The sequence below is a fragment of the Lissotriton vulgaris genome, chromosome 1_1 (assembly GCF_964263255.1).
Source record: "Lissotriton vulgaris chromosome 1_1, aLisVul1.2, whole genome shotgun sequence".
NCBI lineage: Eukaryota > Metazoa > Chordata > Amphibia > Caudata > Salamandridae > Lissotriton > Lissotriton vulgaris.
In genome coordinates this window covers 1,454,965,213-1,454,982,922 of record NC_141685.1, presented here as the reverse complement: position 1 = coordinate 1,454,982,922, position 17,710 = coordinate 1,454,965,213, and positions in this window count along the sequence as shown.

The following is a 17,710-nucleotide window of genomic DNA, read 5'->3' as shown; positions in this document are numbered from 1 at the left end:
AATCCCTAGATTAAAACGCACAGTGCAGAGGGAACAGCCCATGGAATTGGACCCCCAATTACTGATTCCTCATTGCTCAGTGGCACATTAAGGTTTTAATTGCAATCCCATTAAATCAGTCCATCGAAGTTACCAGTGAGATCAGTGTTAGAAACCCTGGTGGCGGGAGGTTTGGAGTTAATTTGTCAAAATCTCTGGCAAATGGAATGAGGCTGTTGTACTGAAAATTATAAGTCCAATAGAGCCATACCCTCCTATAGCCCCAATACCAATTATCAAATAATCAGTCAGTTGGCAGTGAAGAAGTTTCAATCATTTATTCTAAATGGACTCTGCGCAGAGGAGCCTCCCCATCCACACCCAGTCAGTGTGACAAGAAGACTGCCGGTTCATATTCAAACAGGTCATTATATACTTTCAGTTCAACACACATAATCACTTGAAAAGGAAGAACACCACTTGGCCACTTCGCTCCAGGAAGAAACCATATATGGCACACATGATTAGTTCAAAGCTTAGCTATTCATTACTGGGCAAGTCAGGAAGGATAACTCCCTTTCGTTCTCAGGCACAGGAGTACAGGCACAGCGTCTGCAAGAATGTGCTCATCCCACACGAAAGGCAGATGCGACCTTGAGTATCCCAAGTTAGAATCAATGGTCCATTCATAGCCCATGCCGACCTTTCAGGCTCGCTCTCTACACAGTAGCAGGTCACATGTTTTCCTAGCAAGAGCTAGAGGTACGGGGAAATGAAACCAACATGGTGTTTCTTCAGAAAAGGCTTGATTCTTAAGGTATACATAATTTGAGTATATTCACAATGGAGGGGTTAACCTAAAATGGTATGCTAATATATATATTGGATACATTAGGCCAATATTATATGATATTGATTTTATATTTCTTCAAGGCCCAAAGTCTTACAGATTTTACGATAAAACCTAAGAATATTTGCAACAAACGAATAATTTAGAGATCAATTATGTTACACCGCTTTCCCATACCACTGTTAGAACATAGCACTGAACAATCACAGACATGCTTGTGTCTTTGACAACAAAAGCAACACCACCCTTACTAAAGCCTGCAATTGTAAGGGTTCATGAAGACTTTTGCTGTTGTTATATTTTATCTTTGCTACAAACTGATAAACATTTATCATTTGCAGCCGCTAATGTACAGGTGACAGCTTTGATGAGAATCCATTTATTGTGGTAAATAGCATTTCCTACTAAAACGAAATACAATAGGTCAGAATTACAAGGTAATAGGAAAAGTAACGGTGCCAGTAAAAAGAATAATTTACACAAGCACAAATATGCATTAGTGCATATATGTACCTTTCAGGTTTGCATAGCATATATTGCACACAGGCAATATTCACCAAAATTGAGTGGAAGGATGATTTTTGGATGGCTGCTATAGGGTCCATATTCATATGCCAAATGGAAAAGACAATGAAAGGTGACATTAATGAAGAAGACACAATGGAAAGAAGTCACGCCCAGAATATTCTTGGTGAAAAAATGAAGGTGACAATCCTTTTTAAATGCATTAACAGGTTCGAAAACTGAGTAGTGAAGCTATGAATTTTACAAATAAATTATCTTTAGAGTGTCCTACTCCACTGAACATTTAATTCATCAAGGGCCAGATGTAGGTAAATCTAATTTACCAACTCATATCTACCGAATTTTACCGATTCGGTATTTATGAATCGGTAAATTAGAAGGAGGGAGATGTAGGTAATTATGTTTTTGGAATTACCGAATCTGTAAGATTCGGTATTTACCGATTCGGTAAATACCGAATCGGTATTCCCCATTGATTCCTATGGGCTTTTGAGCCCATAGGAATCAATTGGAAATACTGATTCGGTATTTACCGAATCGGTAAATACCGAATCCAGCAAGGGTGTAGGGGGTGTAACTTTGACACCCTCTAGCACCCCAAGTGCAGGCTTGTGTGCCATGTGGCACACATACATGCCCTAAGGGCATGTCTGTGTGTCACATTGCACAGGTGTGCATGCACAGATGTGCATGCACATCGGAATTCGGTATTTTAACGCCCAATAGGATTGGGTGGTAAAATACCGACTCTTAAGGGCCTGTGGCACTCTGTGGAGTGCCACCTCCATCTTGATTTACCGAATCGGCAAAAATACCGATTCGGTATTTTACAGAATCGGTAAATTTACCGATTCGATAAATTTACCGATTCTGTAAAATCATGGGCCCCTACATCTCAATCACCAATTACCGGTCGGTAACGGCCGAATTCGTCCGTTACCGACCGGTAATTGGCGACCTACATCTGGCCCTAAGTGTCTTGTTGAGGGGAAAAGATGGATAAGTATACAGCTTTCAATTTAATCAGGAATTATAACGTTTATACATTTTACTATGCATTGAGCATACAGCATAAAGTGAAGTATGTGACTTTTTGTGTTAGAAGCAGCAAAGTTACACTCTTCACGGTTTTAAAAAACGTTTAAAAATGAATTGATGATGTAAATCATCCAAGCTAGGATTGGCAATGTGTTTGATTCAATAAAAATTATCACCCTACAGATCCTGATAAACAATTATTATGATTATTATATCATTTGAACAGCAATGGTGATATATCATATTGTAACACCAAATTATAAAAAAGTTACTTTGTACAATCATCCTCATTATGGCTTATGAGTTCAGTGATTTCCATTTACTTGCTATAATCACGAATAAGTATTTTATTTATTATGCAAAACAAGATCAGTAGTAAGTATTGTAAAATTTGATTAAGTCAAATGATTTTGGGCCATTGGTACATATTTTAGGACTAGCGATGACCTAATTGTGATTGTCTGTGAATCGTAATTAGGAAATTGCCATTCCCTATATATGAAATGCACTGTGTTGCATATAGTGATACATATTGGGTTGCAAAATCAAGCTACCTCATAAATATTAATGAGGTAGGGCGTAGTTTGAGACCCATTAGCCATCACAGGAATGGTGCCCTGCTGGGCTCAGCAGACCATCATGTCTGTGATCGTTTTTTTTTTTGAATTTTTTTTTTTATTAAATGCAGCCCATTTTCCTTAAAATAAAACAGGATGCATTTAAAAAAAATGAATGAACGGTTTGAATTCTTTGATATTAGGCAGTGGTCCCATGCACTACTGCTTGCTCTTCAAAAATATTTATTTCAACATTTACAAAGGGGAAGGTGACCCATAGGACCCCTTCTTAGTTGCGTGCTGAGGTGTTGCTAAAAGGCAAATGTTTCGCGACTGTAATTGGGTTGCAAAACATTCAGACATAGGCCCTACAATTCGGTATTTAAACAGCATGCCCAAAACAGGTCCCTTCCAAATATTGAACCCGCTAAACACAAATTGTGATTCAGTAACATATTACTGAATCACAATTTGTGGTTTGTACATTTTAAAAACCTTATTTTTGTGGTGGCAAATGGTCTGATTCTGCAAATCAGTTAATTTGACACCTCATAAAAAGGTTTTGTACATATGGCTCTTGATTCTCTGACTACCCATTTGTATTTGTCGTATGGGAACTCGGACCTTCTCCAGTTAGTGAAGTGAAAATTTGAACTGTGTGAATGTATATACCAGCATTAGTGTATGACTACTTATTTGCATACACTGAAATTTAATGTGGTACATTTTGCCCAATCTCAATTTTAATTTCAAATAATGTCTAATGGCTTTAACAAAATGCAAGTGACATTTAGTCTTCTCATTTTCCTCCCTAGTGTTACTTCTGAGCTTCTTCCCTGGCCCATCATATACACCTTTGTTGATTGTGCTCTCAACACTCCTGCTGAAAGGCAAACCTGTGACTTTGTTTTGCCTGATCATGAAGAATATCTACATATGACCCCTGAACTCTTTACAAGTGAAGCTGCTGTTACCCCTGTTCTTAAGTTTCATCTGCACTGTAACATGAAAAATTCATTTAAAGAAGACACTCCTTTAACATTGTGGTCACATATCGTCTTGGTCTTTCTTTTCCCACTGAAAACAGCGAAACCCTGGTTTCTCTAGCACATAAGATTTATGTTTCACCATGACATACCCTTGAATTGTAATTCTAGCCCACCTCTAATATATTTGTATTCTTCAGGCCATGTGTAACTCAGAAATGAACTAACTGCTACGTGTGATGCTTCACTGATGCTATTACAGTTTCCATAAAAATTAAGAAAATTAGTTGTAGGATTTAGCAGTCGAATCAGAATCATCTTTATACGATTTACATCGTGTATCAAAAAAGCATACATGATAAAATAATATAAACAAAAAGTGAACACAAGTAAGTTAAAAACAAAAATGACAAAATACAAGCACAGTTTAGCATACAGCAATAGTAATCTGCTCACCCAGATAGCCACCTTCTTCTAAAAATAGCAACCTTTAAAAATCTTGCTAAAACATTGCATATATACAAATTTGGAAGTAGTTGCGAAGGTAAAAAAGCTACACTGCTTGAAATTCAAATATATCCTTAGCAGCTTGATAAAAGAATTTCTCAAATCTGTACAAAATTTGCAAAAGAACAATATGTGCATAGCCGATTGTTTGGACGTCTTATCACAAGAACAATTCATTAATTCACATGACCAATTATTAGTATTTGGAAAGCTTGTGAGGGGGTGAAATATATCAAGCCTAAAGCGTGTCAGAACAAACCTATGTTGAGCATTAAGAATGTTAACTAAATTGGCTTGCATAGTAAAAGTCGTCAGAATCATTTGGGGCCAGATGTAGGTGTCAAAATACCAGTCGGAAACGACCGAAAATACTGATTTTCGGCCGTTTCTGACTGGTATTTTGACATTGGTATGTAGGGCACTGAAAATCCTACAGATTAGCTAATTTTACCAAATCAGTAATTTTACCGAATCGGTAAAATTACCGATTCTGTAAAATTACAGAATCAGTAAATGTTACCGATTCTGTAAATTTACCGATCAGTAAAATTACCGAATCTGTATTTTACTATGTAGGTAGCACTTCTAACAGTGCTACAGGGCCTTCAGAATTCGTTATTTACCATGTATTACAATTGCATGGTAAATAACGAATTCTTGTGTACATGCACATCTGTGCATGTACACCTGTGCCATGTGACACACAAGCCAGAAACAGGGGTGTAAAAGGGTGTCAAAGTGACACCCTGTCCCCCTTGGCAATTCGGTATTTTTACTGATTCAGTAAATACCGAATTGGTATTTGCTGTTGAATCCTATGGGCTTCATGGCCCGTAGGATTCAATAGCAAATACCGATTCGGTATTCACCGAATCAGTAAATACCGAATCTTAACGATTCGGTAAAAAATACCGAATTATTACCTACATCAGATTTACCGATTCTAAAATACCGAATCGGTAAAATTCGGTATTTTAGAATCAGTAAATCTAATTTACCTACATCTAGCCCTTGATTATGCAAAACAGTAGGTTTGACCAGTTCAACAGGCAACCTCAATTACTCCATCAAATTTAAACAATCACATTTTAAAGATTCCCTCATGATGCTACTCAAGGTTTCTGGATGCTCATAATATTCAGGGTGGCTAATATCAGACATGAATTGCTTTATATACTTTAGCCATGGAATTTGTTTGGGCAAGCTCCGAGCTACAACAGTCCTTTACAATGACACAATTGAGTTCCATGTAATCCGATGTCCAGATCTTGTGCCTGAGAAGGACTGGTTGAACTTTTAGCAAATATACCAGGTACATCATACACATCTCAGAGTGGCAAGCAAAATTAGAACAGCTATTGGGAAGCACCAACAGGTTTTTTTTTTTTAAAAAAAAAAAGGCATTTTCTGTCTGTTGTAGTGGATCCAAGCATACTTGCCCCCAGATTTAGCAGTCATTGCAAAAGCAATTCGTGAGGACTTATGTTATTAAAGAACAACAGGAGCCTAGAACCACTAGACAAGGATGCAAGTTCTGGTTTCAAAGACTCAGGTGCAAAGCCACAGATGCCAATCTGTTTCATTCTCAAACCTTTAGGTGGCTGTCACAACAGCATGTGGAATAATAATATAAATGTCCTCATTATCAGAACTTTTCATGCTACTGTCCTAAATAGGCAAAGCCTACCCGTGATTGGCAACAACCAATAAAACTACATGTGTTGCACATTATCCTCCCAATATTTTGTGCAGTATGAACCAGTTCCTGTTTTGGGCATATACTGTTAGGTAAATACTATCCTAAAGTCTGTTTCACTGCAGAAAAAAACAATGTCAGTGAATTGTTTCCCTTCAGTACACCCCTCCTCTCTCTAAGCTACTCCCATTTTTACTTTACCATGCACCATCTAAAGTCACTGGCTTACTTTCTGATTTAGCCCTTTCTGGACGAAATTAGATCTGATTTCCTCAGTCTTATGGCACAGTTACTTAGAATGTTTGGTGTCCTGTGTTAATTTCTGTTGCAGTGAACCCCACACACACACTTTTTGGATGGGTTTTGATGCAACTTTGATTGAGGTACACTGGGTCCCTGTTAACTAAGTTCCCAGTACCAGTGTTCTTTCCCTAAAACTGGACAAATGCACCCCCAATTGGCAAAACCTTTAGCACCCTCTGTAAGTCCCTAGTAAATACCACCCTGGTAACTAGGACATGAAGTACTAAAGGGGGCCCCTAAGGTGTGCAGCATGAATGGTGCCATTATAAGGGACCCAACGCCAAGCACAAGCATGACTTACATTTCTGGCTGTGAGTCTTGGTGCAGACAAAAGTGAAAATATGACATCTCACACACCGCTGAGTTATGTTTAAGTAGAAGCATTATTTAAACAATCATTCAGATTATTTTTTATTTTTCTAACATAGTGGCGCTGAGGAAGAGACCGTGGGTCCTGAAATGCATAGAGCAGCAACACTCCTCAATGTAGAACTTACAGATGAAGCAATGATTTATCATTATCAACAGAATATTGTTATATTTGCAAAATTTCTGTTGTCAATGTAAGTCTGATTTGTGTGAGATAGTTTGATGCCATGTGTATATACAAACATGAACAATTACAGAAATTGTGGTTGAAAATTATTTTGTAACACATTGTGTAAAAGTGGTGTATAACTGTTATTAGAGTTGTTTTTTGTTATGTTGGATCTTATACACATGTAGCAGTGCACACAGGTTTTTCAGGCAAATTTGGACTTGGAACACTTTTGCATACACATTCTTGTGTGCCATGTCCCCTACCACTGCATATGATAGTTGTAATTCACCTCTACAGTAGGCCTGACAGCCTTAAGGCAGGGTGCTTAATATTATATGTGAGGACATATCTTCATGAGCAGATATGCCCCAGTGCTGAGCAGCCCTATTGCTGCCAGTGCAAATGACCAGGGAAGCCATCTAAAAACATATACTGGGCACTGGTGAAAACAAGTTCCCCAGCTACATGATGGATTCACTGAAAATAGGGATGTTTGGTACCAAATATCTCTTATCGATAATCCCACACTGATGGCAGTGTTGGATTTATCAAAACATGCCCTCAGGGGGCACTTTAAAGGTCCCCCTGCAATCCTACCAGCCTCTAGTGTGTTTGCGGACTGGATTCTGCCAGTCTGTCACTTGAGAAAAATGTCTGATCTCCTAGGAGCCGTTCTGGGAAGAGGGTGTAACACCCCCTAACCCAGGATCACCTGCTGATTAGCCTCCTTTGGATGGCGAGCTTCAAAGGAGCCACCTGCTTAGGAATGCAATCCTGGCTCCCTCCACAGGACAGGAAACCACACCCTCTCTCCAGAGCCCACTTGACCCATTGACAGGTGGGAAAAGTAGCTAGTCAGGTAGGTGTGCCACTCCCAGGCTAGTACCATCCCTAAGGTGGGCTAATTGCAAGGTGGACACAAACTTTCATTTGTAAGCCATCTTTGTAATGGCATACCTAGGATTGCTGGGATAGGGTTAGGTACACTTCCCACAGGAAGTGGTCAAATAGGGGGCATAGTGACACCAAAGGTTAGAATCCCATTGGCTACTACCTTCATCTCCCATAAGGCAACTAAATGTAGTATTTATGTATGTATCCCTGCACCAGAGAAGCAGATATTGATGACCTAAGAAGAGAAATGACACCGAAGAGCCACAAAAGCAGAGAACACTGAAGAGAACACCTGACTTGGCCCCAGTCTGGCTGGCCTATCTGCAGCCCTCGTCAAAAACTGTGACAAAGTCAACTCTTCCAACAGCTGTGACTCCAGAAACTTGGGAGGACTTCCTGCCTTTGAAAAAGACTCCAGACCTCCCATAAACAGTGGACCTGTTCAGCAGAACCTCAAAAAAGAAGACTCCGAGGCCTACAGAACCACTAAAATCAGACACATGAAACAGTCACTGCACCCATCAACTCCAGCCTGAGTTAAAGTGGGTCGATGATGCCAACAAGGTTCCCCAGTCCTTTGGAGCTCAAGTGCTTTGTGGTTTCTCCCCTCGTAGAGTCTCCAACATTGTCTGCAGCCTCTGAACATAGTCCCCCTCTACCGCAACTGCTCCAGTGAGGAAAAACACAACACCTAAAGACATCTCTGCACCTGTCGCCCTTGGACCTTGGAGAAGAGGGCCAAATGTATCCCTACACCCCTGAACATCCCAAGGCCTGAGTCCACTTGCTGGTTCAGACTTACTGGCTTCCTACCCAGAGCCTGCAGACTCTTTTCAAAGAGACTGATCTCCATTACAACACACCGGGCTCCTGAGGCTGATGTGCATGCTGCACCGGTCACCCTTGTGCCACTGGTGGTGTTCTGTTGGTGCTACCTTGGACCGTGCAAACTACTCCCCTCAACTACTGGAGATAGGTACTATAAGTCAAAGTACTGTACCTATTTGCAGGAACATGTTCTTCATTCCCTAAGATAATATTGCAGAACTCAGGAATTGCACATTGTCATCTTTTTAAAGTGAAAAGAAATTAATATTCGAAAAATTACTTACCTGAACAATTTTCTCTGATGTCTAAACATATATTTAAATTGCGTGCTGTTTTTATAAATTTGGGTGGATCTCCATTTGTGAGTCAAATTGTCATTTATTAATCATTGTGTGTATTTACAAATGTCTCCCACTCCTCTGTGTTATAGCCTAAGGCTACTCAACCACACTACAGAGCACTTTGGGATTGCATAGCAAGCCCTGTCCACAAGTAAGTGAACGCCTGAACTCCTTACACGATACATCAGATCATTGATGTATCACATTAAGGGCTAGCTTCCTACAGTAATCATGTGTCTGTATGCAATAAGTGCACAACTTTCCCAACCCTGGATTTGTTCATCCAAATTGTTCAATGGAAATGAGCCGAGACTATAAATTCCAGAATGAACCAATTTCCTAATTATTGGAAATATTGTAATCCTACACATTATTCAGAGAACATACATAAGTGGATTTTAAAAAGGCATAACAACCAAACATTCCTTGTCCATATCTCTCTTTTATTTAAATTATAAATGTGATCTTGGATTTCATCTCAAGGTAATATTACATGATTTGGCCATAAAAGTAGAACGTTTCTTTATATATTTTATTTTCAAAATTCACTTATTTATCCTCCCTCTATAGTTATTTATTGTACATCTGAAAGTCAATTCTTGATTTTCTTTCCCCTGTTGCCTTTCTTTTAAATATCATTATATCCCGAAATGTAGAGGGGTTGTTTACAGTAAAAGGGTTGGATTTCGAAACATTTTGTAGACAATGTCATCCCTCAATTAAAAACTGTTATGCTGCCTACAATTCTATATTTTGTATGTCCCTAATAACTGGTACCATGGGCACCTGATTCAACAAAGAATCTGCAGAATGGCACACAAGATAAGGGAGAGCGCTGCATAAACATAGCCTTCATCTCTTCACCTCATCTGCGACCATGATTCATATTTATGGAAAATATATACTCGATGACTTGCAACTCTTCAATGCCACTTATTACCATCTGTCCATCCATTTTAGAACAACAATTGTTAAAAGAAATGGCTGGTGTCGTGCACCACATCCCAATACCATTAGCAACACGGTGCCCTCGTCATGCCTAAATATTTTTTTTACATGACATGTTGCCTTGCCACCTTACTCCAACAATTTGGTTAGCATCAGTCTCTCTCCAGTGCACATACTTTAAATAAATATCTAGCATACTGTCAACCGTCCCTGTCCCTTCCTCGCAGAAGGCTGAGTTGTCTGATCTCAATTAGAGGACGAAAAGCAGGCCCTTCAAGTAGTTTACTCTCTCATAACAACTGTTAACACACAACGCTTCTGTCTGAAAGCTGCTCTGACATCTTCCCCTAGCATAAGGCGAAGTTCACTACCAGGTTGAAATTTGACAGCAGGGGTGGCTCCTCCGCAATGGCAGAGGAGCGACGCCCCACTGCATGACTCAGAGCCAGCAAATGAAAAATGGTGCAATGTTCTAGTATCATTTTATTTTTCGTTTGCCGGCTTTGAGCCAGCTTGTGCAGGCAGAGGCTGGGCACAGGAGTAGGAGTGCAATGTGCACTCCCTAAGTGCACCAATGTGTTTGGCTGGCCATCTTAGCCTGACCAAAACACACATGCGCACTTAGGTGTCTCCAGCCTGGCTGCATTGAACAGCCGGGCTTGAGAAACCCCCACAGACTCCCTGGCCTGATCGGAGTGCCTTTTTAGCCCACTCAGGCCAATCCCCGTGCTGCTCTCATAGGAGGGGAGCACTGTGTTTGGATGAGAGTTGTCCCAGGGTCTGCTGGGAACAGGAAGAGAAGTGGAAGTGTGACATGATGCAGGAGGTGGCAGTCAGCTTCAGGAAAGTATTTTTTATTTTTATATATTCTAAAACCCCCCCCACCCATGCGCTCCACCCCCCTCTCTCCCCCTCCTACGTTTCCTCCACCACTCCCACCACCGTTGTTTGTGGTGGGTGTGACTGTTTGACAGATTGGTTAGATGTCAGTTGGCTGTGCTAGAGTCCCACTAGCATTCTCGTAACTCCATTGGTTCTTTGGAACCCACAGAGTGACAAATCAGCATATGCCTGAACCCTGGCTCTTTGACCAATTTTCACTGCTCTGACATTAGAATGGTGAATAACTAGGTTTCATTTCTGGGGTTTGTGATAACTGCTTCCCACAGCATATCTAACTCATTTATTATTGGTTTTTTCTTGACTCATATAATGTTGTGATGTACCCTTAAACTCTGATTTTGTAAAAACTAAACTGGGTGAATGGGGTGTAACTTTGACACAAGTGTCAATAGTGGCTAATGCAGGAACTCTGAAAAAGCCATGAAATTCAGAAGTTGAGATTCTGCCATAAATATATCTGTTACCACAGCCATACTAACTTGAATTTTTCCTTTAAACACCACCATCACTCCTGGAAACACCTAATGAGTTGTGAATGATGAGCAGAAGAAGATTAGGTTGATGACTCTATGGGGGTTTATATGATTGTCTGACTAACTAACTAAACAGACGGATAGTGAATTAAAGTGGTGATTGTGAAACTGTTCGTTTTTATTTTTTGTTGCAGCTGGTGTTATGGACAAGGGATCATATTATGGTAAAAGCGCATTTTCATTGCTTGTGTCGGGCGCACCTTTAAAAAGAGAAAATGCGCTCTATGACAATGGGGGCAGCATATTCAGGGGAAAATTGGAGAAGCTGCTTTCCAGCCTCTCCATGTTTTCAATATGCAGGCAGCACCCGCCTTCATTTTTGAAGGAGATTAGAGATCCCCTTGCAGGTGGCGGCAGTAAGGGATTGCACCCGCCTGCGAGTGACGTCTGGAGGGTCCATGAGACTCCCCTTTCCCCTGCCAGAGGGCTTCCATCAGGAAGCGCACTCAGTGTGCCACCTTTTAGGTGGTGCACTGTGAGTGCGCCTCCTGAGGGCTTCTTTGCCTCCATGCCTGTGTCTGTAATACGGGGCGGGCTCAGAGGCTAAGGGATTCCCTCATCCCTCATTTGCATGGGGCATGCCCCCATACAAATGAGGGACACCACCTACAGATAGCGCAAGCGTCTGCAGCCCCTTCTGTAATACCAAATTGGCCTAGGGTGTGCAAAGCGGGCGTGAGCACCCGCTGCGCCCCCGGTGCACTCACTGAAATACCGCCCATGGTTAGTTGTTTTTTTGTTATGGCTTTCTCTGATATGTCATAACATGGCCCCTGTATATCAGTGTATGACAGCACTTTCAGTATAGTGTGTTTACCTGCTTCCTTCATTTGAAATGTGGCTTCAGTCCATGTGTAAAATTCTAGATGTAGTTCTTGATAGTGTGCATTGTGTAGTGTGAAAGTGTATGTGAAATAACATGAATGGTGTGGGAGTTACGTCTAAGTTACTACAGCAGGAATGGGAGATAAGTTAATGCACTAACGGAAAGAGGGGTACCACACCGCCATTGCTGATGGAGCAGCAGGCACACAGACACCGGAGACCCATCTCTGTGGTCAGAGGGAGATACTGCAGTGTCCCTGGGGCCCGGCCTGGGGGCCACAGGAAAGGAGGTGAGCGGTTTATTAGATGGATTCTGGGTGAGGCCTGGCTGCACCTATCAACAGGTGCCCAACTCACATCACTGAGTGACCCCCTTGTCAGTACGGATCCAAATGGAAGATGGGCGGGGACCCGCGGGGCTTAAGCGAACTTGATCACGGGTCCCCACCCTCTGAGGCTACAATCTGGAACAAAAAAGCAGCGGTAAACGCCACAACTGTATGACAGTCCCTGCCTGAGAGCGACCGCCTCACCATAGCTGTCTATCTGAGGGGGCCAGAGGTCGGCTGCGTCCTGGTGGTGGAAGGTGAGTGGGCGCACTGCCTGCACGGAGAAGGAGCGGCCCAGTCCGTGGGCAAGGGGGTGGCTTGGCATCCCTGTCACCCGTCCTGGGAGCCACAAGAGAAGCAGCAAAATCCTGGAGGTGAGCTGACCCACGCCTTGAGGCCTGATTAAAGGTTTTTGTTGTACTTTGGGCCAGAAACTGTACCCCTAATGCTGATCAGACCCTGAGTCGGTATGTCACTGCACCGGGGGCTGGTAGGGGTCAGAGGGTCTGGACTGACACCCTCCGCCCATTGGCATTTACTGTTAGTGTCCACTATACTTTGGAGCCATGTTCAAACCAGCAACCAACCCACAGTCAGGGTTTGTATGACTTAACAACTACTGCCTAAACCACGACTTCCTGAACAACGAAAGCTAAACATCGAAAAATGCTTAACCACTACTTTTTTTCCAACGTCTTCCTAAACCACGAGGTAGCCAGAAATAAACCAGCATATTTGAGAGATCAGAACAAAGGATAAAAAATACATGAATACCAATTTTACTCCTGGCTGCCTGCGTTAAGAGGCAGTCCCAAAGAGCAGTTGAAATGAGCATGTACCTGATTGCAGTTACATTTTTCCTGGAAGACTTGTAGCGCACTCGATTATTGTGAAATGCGTGCATGTAAAAGAGCACATTGATAAGGAAGGCACGCATATGCAAGCGTGCATACGTTTGAGGCTATGTAGAGCGCGCTCGCTTGTCGCAATTAATTTGAACTCCCTGGGATAACTGCGCATGCCGAAGGGCAGGAGTACGAGTGCAGGCATGCATACGTTTTCAGGATGTCCAGCTTGCACTTGCCGTGTGCCGTGATGAAATTGTTTGAAATCCTCACTGCACCAACGCAAGTGAAAACAAACTTTTCCTTACAACAAAGAATCAAATACTATAAATTCCATGACAGGGGGACCCACAGTGACTTTGTGACCGGGTGAAGTGCTTTTGACGTTGTTGCAGCGAGAGGAGACTTTGGAGGGAGACTTTTACCCTTACCTCGCCGCACCCGCTTCGCGGGTGCTGCATCGCTCTTTTGGTCCTTGGAGGGAGCCGCTGTTGTTCGGGGGAGCTGAGTGTGCTCACTGGGTGCATGAGGGCTAGTGGAAGAACGCACCGAACGCTGCAGGGACTCCAAGTACCAGGAGTTCCTGCCTGACCCAACACATCTGGTCACGCGTTCGGCTGGAAGCCCCGCCCGTGATTACCTCAGGCACTATTTAGTAGATCTAGAACCCCTCAACACGGGAGCATGCGGGAGCGTCCCGGGAGAAGGCCAGGACAAGGGCAGGCCCCCTTAGGCCCTCAGAGGCCTGAGGAGACTGGACTGTGCCATCCCTCTTAATTTTTCATCCCTGATCCCTACTCATCCCGGAGTTAAGTGGTTTGCTTGTTGTCAGAGAAGTCACCGCTGGGTCATACGTAATTAATAACTGTTATTTACTAGCAGTATCATTATTTTGTTAGTCAAAGACCATGGCCTCTGTAAGAAGTAAATGTACTAAAGCTAGTAATAAGGGCGGTGGAGGAGGAATAATTGGACCTATTGATGCCTATATCCCACTGGCAGCTTCTGCTTTAGAAAAAGAGATCGACTTAACAATTCGTCGATTGTCACAAGATCCTGCATTACAAAAAAGGTCCTCACTTGGAAAAATTGCCTTAGCAAAGTCCCCCATTCCTATCCTGACTCAGGCCCAAACCCAAGTTCAGATACAGACCACAAAGGAGGATACAACCACCTTGGACATCAGTGGAATAGACGCTAGTCTAGCCTCCTTTATGGCTTATCCATATCTAGAAAAGGGGGGTAGAAAGAGTACTGAATCGAATAAACCTCCACAATTGGCACAAAAATCACTAGAAAGTACGCCGATCTCCGCCGTTAAATGCAAACGTGGTGGAGCTCGACAAAAAGGGGGTCGCACAAAGATACCTAGGATATCGTCTCTGACCCATAAGGTCAGGTCAAGTACTGATAATGGTGAGGATATTATTAACATCACGACACAAGGGGGGCCACTTGTTCACATTGAAGACACCTCACACCCCGAAACAATAGTGGACCATGACAATTTATTTATTTATATTTAATTTTATAGAGCGCGCAGCTACCCGGAGGTTTCCCGGCGCTAAACCAACAAGGGAGGTGTGCCTGCCGCAAAAGAATATTGATTGAATAGCCAAGTTTTTACATCTCTGTGGAACTTTAGATAATAGGGTTCAATCCAAATAGATAGAGGGAGAGAGTTCCACAGGAATGGTGCCAGAAAAGCAAAAGATCGACCACCCATTCTGGCTCTCCTCGTCCTAGGAATCTGGAGTTTGTGTTGATTGGATGAACGAAGAGTGCGGGAGGGAAGGTACAGATGAATTAAAGATCTCAGATATTGAAGGGCCTTGCCAGTATTAATTTTATGTATAAGACAAAGAGCCTTAAATTTACAGCGACTGTCAATGCATAGCCAGTGGAGGCTACGGCGGTGCAGGGACGTGGAGGACTTGTAGGGTAGTTTACACAGCAGACGGACTGCCATGTTCTGGACCGTTAGTAATTTACGGATTACCTCTTTGCCCGCTCCCAGAAAAAGAACATTACCATAGTCCAGGCGAGATGTTATTAACGCCTGGACTACGGTTTTCTGGGTGTCCAAAGGAAGCATCCATGTAATTTTTTTCAACCATTTGAGAATGGGTATACAAATGGAAGAGACTCTAACAGCATGTTGCCTCATGGACAACTGGTCATCAAAAATTATCCCCAAGTTGCGAGCTGTTTTCAAAGGGTTAGGAGGGGTGCCCATTTGAGCAGGCCAATGAGAGGGTCCCCATAAGGCAGGATTGTTGCCAAATAGGAGAAGTTCAGTTTTCCTTCCGTTCAATTTTAACTTGTTGTCATGCATCCAGGAGGCAATGTTGTTGAGACCATAGCAGAGGGAGGATGTAGTGGAGTGATGGCTGGTGGAGAGTGAGAAAATGATCTGTGTATCATCTGCATATGAATATATGGAGAGCCCCACTTGCTCCGCAATAGCAGTCAAGGGTCTGACGTACAAATTAAAGAGAAGGGGGCTCAAGATGGAACCTTGAGGAACACCATATGCAGATTTGTGGATTTTGGATGCAGAGGTAGCCGAGAAGACTTGAATCGTCCGGTGGGACAAGAAACTGGTAAGCCATCCAAGGGCAGAATGAATGATGCCAGACATCTTTAGAATGTTAACCAGAATGGGGTGGGAGACCGTATCAAATGCGGCACTTAAATCTAATAGAATAAGTGCCACGTCTCCCCTCTGTCCACCAGATGGCGAATGGTTTCAGAGACTCCCAGAAGTGCGGAATCGTAGAAAAGCCTGAGCGAAAACCAGATTGTGAATAATGTAGAATATTATGAGATTCAATATAGCTGGTGAGTTGTTTATTTACATGCTTTTCCAGAATCTTAGAATAAACTGGAAGAAGCGAAATTGGACGTAAGTTGGCGGGGTTATTTGGATCTGCATTGGCCTTTTTCAGCAATGGTATGACCATTGCGTGTTTCCACGAATTGGGGACCTTGGCCTCCCTGAGTGACGTATTCAGTAACTCCATGATGAGCTTTAGAGAAGAGGAGTCTAGGGTTAGCAGAATTTGGGAAAGGAAGGGATCCAGCGGGGAACCGGATTTGATACTTTTAACTATGTCATGTAATGTAGAAGGGGTCAAACTGTCCCAGGCAGTAATCTCTGATTCTGCCGACTGAAGGACGCATGGAGTAGTAGATGTGATAGGTTCAGGGGAGACTGAGGGGGCGTTAGGGGGGCCAAAGTCAGCATATATATTTTCGATTCTAGAAATAAAAAAGTCTGCTAAGGAGTCACATTGTGCTTTATCCAAGCACGGGGTCTTGGGTTGACTAGTGGCACCAGAGATTTCCTGCACCACCTTAAACAAGGCTTTAGGACGATTGTGAGCATTTAAAATAGATGAGTTAACGTATTCAGTTCTGGCTATCTTGCAGAAGGTATGATATTTTGTTAAAGCAGCTTTATATTGTAATTTAACGTGAGGATCGTACTCAGAGTGCCACTTCCGCTCGAGATGTTTACAGCTGTTTTTTTCTTTTTTTAGAAGGTCATTGAACCATGGCGCAGGGGGGTGATGTATATTAAATGTCTGCTTTCGAAGTGGAAGACAAATATTAGCAGCAGACGTAAGCCAGTGGTGAATAACGTCCACTTGATCAGTGCTACTGACCTCGGTAAGGGGCATAGAGTTTTGGGAGGGACCTGCAGTTTAAACTGATGAAGTTAAATGTTTGGGAGGGGGGTTTCTGAATAGGTTTGCATAAAAAAATTAGATGCTGAGATGTCTAGTGTTGAGGGAAGCGAAGAGAGGGACAGCGAACAATCAGGGCAGGTCAGAGGGGTATGCTGTGGGCACAGAGGAGTATCATACGTGCATTGGGGTGGCCTGAGGGACAAGAGCGTATTTTTAGAGTAGGTAACCCTTGCTATTGGACACGTCGAGGCATAAGGGCAGTCGCGGACGGGCGCAGACGGGCAGGACTCTGGCACGACTCCGGCGCGCCACCGTCGCGCCCGCTGCGTGTCGGCCAGCACATCGGTTAAGTAGGGAGGCGGTGGTAGGAGGACTAGACCGCACACCCCTGATTCCGCCGAAAGTGAGTAGGGATAGTAAGACCTCCCTCCACACCACGAGCTCGGCTCGGGGAGGAACGGGGAGTGGTAAATGCAGATAATCAGGTGACTGTTAGCAATCGATTTTTAAAAGCATGCAGAATATATAAAACACACACAGTGCAGGCGACCTGTTGATGTACCCCCCTGCTCTCTCACAGCAGCGTCGCA